At 48.1% G+C, this 8,561-nt stretch overlaps 1 pseudogene; it reads left to right on the top strand.

The window, feature by feature from the left end:
- Positions 1-213: 213 nt before the first annotated feature.
- The window catches only part of LOC121835756, a 54,639-nt pseudogene continuing 46,291 nt past the window's right edge, over positions 214-8,561 (top strand).

Here is an 8,561-nt window from a genome sequence, read left to right as displayed (position 1 = left end):
GTACAGCAGCGTGAACGTTCTTCTGCTGGGGAAGAGGCTCAAACCTGCCTCTGTAGCAGTAAGTGCGACCGTGACGACACCCTATGACCTGGAGCAAGCAGTGAACGCCGTAGAAGCAATCAAGATTTGCTCAAGGGGCCCCAGCATTAAGGAATATCCTAAAGCGGAGCCTGAGTGTGCTTATGGTGATCCTCAAGGCATTCTAGGTGCGAAATGACAGTGAACGAAGGGAGTGTCTGCAAGGTTTCCAGCACTCTCTGTAACATTTTGCACATTCATACGTCTCGTCAGATGGCTACAGAAAAGGAACACAGGGTGCTTCAGCGTATTAGGACTCCATCACAGTCTAGCCAAGGGGAAAAGATTGAAACACTCTGCAGGGCCAAGAAGTCGCTAACGAGATCAAAGGTACGTCTTTTGGCAAAAAAACAAGGTGCTGTTGAAAGAACTGAAGCTGTCAAATTACAAGATGAAGTCACTTCAAAATGAAGACCTCCAGCACCGCCTGCAGCAGCGCGTCATCTCGTCAGCACAGTTACTTTTTATTACAGAGTGTCTTCCAGCAGCAAAATGCACAACTAAGAGGAACCGAAGATACACTGACGACTGGCTGCTGCTGTGTCTTCTACTTCATATTCGCACTTCCTCTACATATTTGTTCTTTAGAAAAAAATTACATCGTCCCACTGCCCTGCGTCACCACCATCAGGAAATACATTAGTATGATGGGACTGAAGTGTGGCCTTGATGAGCACTTTCTGTCAGCCCTTGCAACCAAGATGGCAACCAAGAGTCCTATGGAACGAAGAGGAATGCTGCTACTTGATGAAATTCAAGTCAGGAAAGAACTGGCCGTGAATTCGAAGACTATGACATACTCCAGGTTTGTTGTCCACGGGCAGGACGATGAATACTGTAAGGACTTCGCTGACAGCTATCTCCAGCCTGTTGCAGTTTTTGCATCAAAAGGACGAACAAAAGGAACTGTGCTTTCACAGCTGCTCCTTCAGTGCATCCTAAAACTCGAACAAGCTGAAATACACATCGATGATGTTGTTCGTGATGGTGCAACAACAAATCGCAATATGTGGAAGCACTTCGGAGTTGGTGGTGTTTCGGTACGTGTCGCTAACTCTTTCTAGCACCCATCTGACAGTTCCAGACGAGTTTACATGCTCTCCGATGTACCGCATTTGCTTAAATGCATTAGAAACCGTCTCCACAGCAAGAAGGTGTTCCACATCGATGGGAAGTTTGCACAGTGGCCATGCTATGACGCTTTGTATGTAGCAGATACAAAGCACGCAGGCGATGAAAGGGTATGCCCGAAGCTCACATACGATCACATCAATCCATCACACATGTTGAAGATGAGAGTGAAGCTTGCAACGCAGATATTAAGCGAGTCTGTTGCCAAGGGGCTTCAATTCTACGCTAAGCGGGGTGCGCCCCGCTTGTACGATGTGGAGCCAGTGGTGCAGTTCACTTTACATATGAACAATCTGTTTGATGCTTTTAATCGTCGAGTTCTGGTTGAGGAGTTTGACGAGGTGAAAATGACTTCCAAATCATCAAAAATGCGATGCAGTGGCTTGACACATGGGAAGAACGAGTCAGTGGAAAAATTCACAAGGACTTCTTTTTGACCCCGTCTACTGCAGAAAGCCTCAGGCTGACGTTAAATTCTGTTGTTAAACTGTCGAACTACCTACTGACTGAGTGTGGTTTTGACTACGTGTTAACAGCAAAAATTAACCGAGACCGCCTCGAGTGTTTTTTTGGATCTATTCGGCAAGCTGGAGGTCAAAACGAACACCCCAGGTTCCCTACATTTTTTGCAGCTTTATCGCATGTTTTTTATCTACACCCTCCTGAAGCCACCGAAATTTGGGAACTGCACTGTAAGTGCTAAAGAGCAGCAACCGTGCATCACTCTTGGTGAAATAAGATTGGCTTTTCAACAAGACGAGCAGCAAACGCATAAGCTTGACTGCCTGAGAGAAAGACTCGACAGACTCATTGAGCAAGGAAGCTGGGAATGGGAAGATGTCCTGGAGCAGGACTACAAGGAGGCAGATACTGTAGATTGTATAACCTACTATGTCAAGCAGTTCAGGTAAACTGCGAAATACGTGGGCAGCTCGTTCATCCAAACTTGAACATCTACTAACCCCTTGAAGGAAACAGAAAATGAGTTCGCAAAACAGCCCAGCGACTACTGTGTGTCCAGTAAGACACTGGACCATGTGCTGCTAACATATCCTTCCTTGTTCCCATGCTCCCTGCACAAGGCAGACATAATGGCAAGGGTGCTGCACCACTACATTTGAATGAGGATGCGGCAGAACTGCAAGCAGCAGAGGCAAAAGGAGGCAGAGAAAAGCCAAGAACCGAGGAAGCTGTCCAGGCTTGTCTAAGTTGCTCTGTGCTTTGCAGCTTTTTCTTTGAAGCACACATTAAGCAGCCGATTCCAATTGAGAAAATCTGTCTTTTTATCTAGATACCACTTAAAATGGGAAACTGAGAGTTTATCAATCTATTTTTTTTTAAATTTTCATTACCAATATCTTGAACACCAAAAGATACTAAAATCTCAAGATTGATGTACAATACTTGTTAACTTTGGGGAAGTACATGTTTTTTAGCCTTCGCAAAAGTTAGGTTCGGAAAACAACAAAAGCGTCCTGCCAGGAACCCGCTAGAGGTAGCATATGTATTGTAAACTGAACTAGGAAGTTTACGCAGACTTATGATGCTGCCCCCTAATTGTTTGGATCGCCGATGCCACATTGGATGCACGGGGCGTCGCGAACTGCCCATTATCGTGACTGTGCAGACGATCGTAGTCAGCGCCAGCAGTGACCGAGAGGTTGCGGACTAGCTGCGCAGCAAGCCGTTGTTGCTAGTGGTGGAGAGACAAATAAACGTACGGTCGTAATTAAGTCCTCAATGCTTTTTACCTATTTCCGTAGCAAGCCGCAGAGCCGGGCCGCTGCGGAGCGGCGGCAGCGGCGGGCTGTAAAGCCCCTTTATGTTTCAAAAGTAGCGCAAGGTGCGTCGATGTACGAGGTTCGTGCAACGTGCAGCAATCGGGAAGATGGCGCCACTGTTCCCAGGATAGAGGGGCTTTAGCGGGCCGAACTTTGTAATGCCATCTGTGAGCGCGTCGGAGAACTCCATACAATACCGGGCCGCGCCAGAACAGCGCCGTTGAGTCACCTCTTCTTCTTACACCGTGCGTGGCCGACATCACCTCTATTTGCTCTACGACGCCCTCCACCATTTTGTTTGTTTGCACGCGCGAGAAGTTTTGTTTTCTTTTTTTTTAACTCCGCTTTTATTAGTATCAGTAATGGCGTCATATTCGCATGTGCACAATCGTCTCGTACCAGAGCATACTGACATCGCAGTAACGTACGTGGTTTGAAATTTCCCTTTGCTTCTTCATCCGGAGACGAGCTTAACGATATTAGCCAGCTCGCCTTTTCGATAAAACAGTTTTAAGAAATACATTTATAAGAAATTGTAATTGCAACAACAAAACGAATTGATTGATAAGAACAGTAACGTTGAAACGTAGCTATGTTCTAAAATTTGTGTCCATTGTCCTTTTTTCAAGAAGCAGGGCGAAGGTATATTTATTCTACTCTTGGTCCGTGTTCCTTTGGCGCTTATTTCCCATGAAGTTATTCTCCTCTTGGTCCGTGTTCCTTCGACGCTCATTTTCCACGATGCTGTTATTCTACTCTTGTTCCGAGTTACTTCGACGCTTATTTCCCATGATGTACCAACTGGCCCATTTAAGCATTTTATTGTACATTAGTTTTGACAGAGCGTTTTCTTCAGGAGAGCCCAAAGATTGCATATTAAAAGGTGTAACATCTTTCCCACGCGAAAAAAAAAAAAAAAAATGTCCTTCACTCAGGAGGTAGCGCCCATTTTTTAACATTCAAAGCAACGACTACCCGTGACTTTTTTTTTTTTTTTTTTTTTCATTGGTCACCTCGCACGGAGATAGGCAAAACCAATGTGTTGTGGGGAATTCGACTGCTAGCGGAGATTTCGAGCTCACCAGGGGCGCTGCGATCACTTTTCGCCTGCGCTCCGCGGGAGTTGCCAGTATTGGCTTACATGGTATTTGGTGTAATGTGTAGTTCTGGGGAGAATAACCGAGTGCACGTAGGGCACGTATGACCCTAGCCTAAACATCTTACAGCACTGTCGTAGGTAATCCTTTACACGCCACTTCAAAACGTAATGGATTATAATTACAATTACTCTTGGTTAAGAAGTATTCGATTAGATTACTTGATTACTTGAGAAGAAAAGTAATTGTTCGTTACTAAAAAAAGTAACCGTTACTTTTCCGATAACTTCAGACTTCCAAAATAACACATTTTTCTACTGGTTTGAAATAGGCCTTTGTAGTGTCCATTATTGGATTAGAATCACCGAATTGTACACTCTAGTTACTGTATCTTCTTAACCCACCAATTTTGGTAAGCCGTCTTCCTCTCGGAGACTGCGTTCGTTGATTTCTTGTTAAGAAACTCCTAGAAACAAATAGCGTCATTAAAAAGGCAGGTAGAATAGCAACGGTAACAAGTAATTTGAGTAGTTCCAAAAGTGATCAGATTACTGTTGTGATTACGTCATAACAAATGTCATCCAATAATGATAAAATTACTCCGAAAGTAATCGATTACGAGTGATTCGATTACTTGTAATAAGTATCGTATATGTCTGGTTGTAAAACTCGCATGGCGCATAATAAAAAAAAATATACGAGAAAGCAACAGAAGGCCACATTGCAGGCGCAGCGTCCCGTCTGGTACCCCATGGGAAACAGTACGCGAAGCGCGCGCGTGAACGTGTCCTTGACATGCTTGCAATCCCGTGTACTTGTTCGCACGTGAAGAGTCAGGGCACACAGTTTACAAACAAGCACGCGTTTGTCCACACCACGGTGTAAGATACACCCTTTAGGAAAGGACACGGCGGGGCTGAACGCGCGGCGCGAGGAATCAGATAGTATTCGTTCGACGGGCATCCGAAAGGCTGCATTATTTCGCGGCCATCGTGCCCGCAGCTGACAGTGTCGCCGGCGGCCAAACGGCGAAACTGTGTGAGAGCGAAAAAAAGTATCTCGTTGCCATGACACCCCGATACACCGTGGTCTTTGTGCACGTGCGACAACCTCGCTGGAGCTCTGCGCGTGTGGATCATGAGGCGGCACGAGCCGTCTTGTACGTGCCCACGGGTCGACGAGTCGCCTGCCGGCGCCGCTTGAAACCATAGTGAGAGAGAGGGAAGAGCGAACTTTATCGGGCACGTCCCGAGGAGCGCGCTGTCCTCACCTGGAGAGTATTATCTTACACCGTGGTCCACACTAAAGGCTCTGTTATACTCCGACGTAACACGTGCGCGCGTGCGAGCGCGTCACAGCGACGTCACGTCGGCGGCGTCGTGGCGTAACCGGCGCGGCCAGCGGCGTTCGACGCAGCCTGACCGCCTCGACGCCAAAATAGAGCATGCCGTATTCCGCGCCGGCCGCGCCGGCGACGCCGGACCAGGATGCATCACACGCTGGCTCCCGGCAGCCCTCGCGCGGGAAGCGCGGCGAATACGAGCAATAGCAGACGACAGGAGCACCACTCCGTGTGGCGTCATGTTTGAAGAATCGGACTCGGTCGGTCGAGAAGCTGATCGAGGGAATTCGTCCTCACGTGTGTGTCAACGAGTCGAGGAAGCTTGAGTACCGTAGAAAGGGTGCTTGTCAAAGATGTACCGTCTGTACATTGACCGCCAACGCCTGTGGCGATGCGGGGCACCAACAGTGCAAGCGCGAGTTTTCGTCGTGCAAGGTACGTCCACGCCATCGCTCGAACTTGGCGCTCAAGACGCGCGAGAATTTTCGTCTGCTATTCGAAACGAAAAGAAACCGGAAGTTGCGCACTCTCGCAGGAAACGTGCACTAGTAGCCAAATTCTGCGCATGCGCCGCGCCGGCGGCCCACCGACGCGAGCCGCGGGAGCCGCCAGGGACGCCGGAGTATAAAAAGGGCGAATTTTTTACGCACGCGGCGTGACTGACGTGACGTAGCCGACTTCGGCCAGCGTTCGCTTGCGCGCGAGTTACGTCGGAGTATAACAGAGCCTTAAGTGTAGGGACTGCTCGCGCGCAGTGCCAACAGCAGCAGCATTGTGGTGCCGTGACATCATATGGTCGAGTTGGTTTCTAACATAGGTATACAGTCTCACTTAGTTTGACACGACTCGAAGTTTATACAGCCCAATGAACGCCACCTGCTTGCGTGATTTCACGGAACGTCTTCCGCGTCTGATAAGTCAGGGAGGGTATTGGTGTAACACGAACAGTGTAGCACGAGAATTGTAGTGACGGTCCGAACTTGAAGCTGACGAAATACGCTCTGTCAGCTTGTATTGTCCGCTGCGCTCGGATCTATAGGGTATGATTGGCAGGCATACATCGAACCTGTTTTCGTGACGAACTAAAGCTTTCATAGATAATGTGTTCTACTTAGTAACCGACATACACATAGCTTGCGAGTGTCACCCTTGCCGGGTACTGATGGTTATTCCTACTTACTGGATTTCTCGAAGTACAATTTCTGCGCTTTGAGACTAACTCAGCAAACTAAATGCTCGCGGCGCATAAAATACTCACATGGCCGCAAATGACGTCACATGCAAGCTATATGCATATCAAATAGTGTTATGTTGGCCCACATGTACTTCAAACAAATGCTAACATCCTTCTTGATATGCATGTGAAACTTATGTAGACTGACCGCTATTTTGAGGCTTTAAAACAGTGAAATTATGTTAATCTTATTGTTTTCAGTTAATTCCAATGATAATGTTGGCCAGACTGAGAAAAAACAGGAGGTGCACGTTGGAAATAACCCAAAAAAGGAATTAGTCCCTAAACTCCCTCGGATATTCAGGGAACCCAAACCAAGAATTACGAACACTGTACGCCCCGAAAAAGATGAAGAGGACAGCCCGATTGAAGAAATCAAAATTCAAGACAGTGCCAATGAAAGAACACGGCATCACGATAAGAAGCAACATCACGATAACGAAACGAAAGACGTCGCAGGGGACAAGAAACCGGATGGTGGTGCCTCAGAGAAGGAACACGAACCCCACAAGAGTACCGTAACCACGACGGAGATTCAAGTGGCAGGTCCAAACGAGAATGCTAGAACGAAGGATGGTACTGATACAAATGCTTCCAATGGCACACAAGATAGCAGGAGCGGAGAGCCCACAGTGGACGATGCAAGGAACGACAAAATGGGCATTCAAGCATTACACGATGTCAAGATAGCCGAGCAAGACCAAGACGCTTCTGTCAGAAAAAGGAATGTCAAAAAGCATCGTTCTAAGAAGCAGAAGAAGCCTCGCGGCAAAAGTAGCCAACAACCCGTGGACAAGGATCCCGGTACCGTGGAGCCTGTCAAAACCTTGGATGTAGAAAAGGACAAGCCACGTGCTGCGACACTAGTTGAGCCCAAAATTCACGAGGGACTTCCTTCGGCTGCTTCCTCGAGTGTTCTTCCCTCGTCGAGCCTCACTACTACGACCAGTGCCAAATCTGCGGATGTGGACACTCCACAATCGACAGGGACAAGTCAAGGCCAAAGCAAATCAGGTGCACTTATTCCCACGAGTGAATCAATGCCATCCCTTGTGCGGATGTCTAGCGGCAAGACGGTAAGCGCAGTTCTATTATTTTTCTCGGAATATATTTGCACTATAACGAACGTGCTTCTATATTGCCTGTGCCCTTGTTAGTTAATCAACTTTGATGATTTAAGAAAGGTGACCACCTGATACCATTTTATAGAACCTTTCGTAAGTCCGCCCTTTGGTGGAAGCTGTGGAAATCCTATACAATGGCAGCTACAAGCGAGAGCTCCTTTCGTTCGATTGCGCCTCTCCTGCACGAGCCCTCGTTACGCGAGAACACAAGTCGAAGCAACCCTCTCCGTAACCGGCACCTTCCGCAGTGGCATCTGTTCCGCTACTGATCTGTGGAGGGGGCAAATACGTAGGCCTCAGGCAACAAGGATGTCTATTTCCTCGGTGTCTAAGATACAACTTAAATTTTCGGATAACCAAAGCATGTCACGCCCCTTCCCCGCTCACTCACTGCTCTCTGCCTCCCGTCGTTTGAAGCGCCATCAACACCCTAACAAAAGGCTCGAGGTACACCTAAGCACTTCTAATGAGTTGTGAATGCGAAAGCATGCATGTCGTTCTACGTGCTGCTGCCGCTTCTGATCGTCTCGGCGCTGCGCGCCCGGGCCGGAGCAGAAACGGCCGAGGCGCTGAGAAGATCAGTGGACGCCTGGTCCGTTTCTGCTGTGGCGCGGGCATGCAGCGCCATGGCGTGGCGCTAATTGAAACTGACGCGCGGCGGCTTCATATCACTATCGTTTTGAGTGGCTTTGTGCGTGGTTTCAAAGCTGAGATGCCTCAAATCGCTGCTTCGGGAATTTATCCGCCGTTTGGCGGGGCTGATGACGTTGGCTC

This window comes from Ixodes scapularis, unplaced genomic scaffold, assembly GCF_016920785.2.
Source record: "Ixodes scapularis isolate PalLabHiFi unplaced genomic scaffold, ASM1692078v2 PGA_scaffold1__304_contigs__length_218370807, whole genome shotgun sequence".
In the NCBI taxonomy this organism is placed as follows: domain Eukaryota; kingdom Metazoa; phylum Arthropoda; class Arachnida; order Ixodida; family Ixodidae; genus Ixodes; species Ixodes scapularis.
The sequence above is the reverse complement of the archived record's forward strand: the minus strand, read 5'-3'. Positions and strand labels throughout refer to the sequence as shown.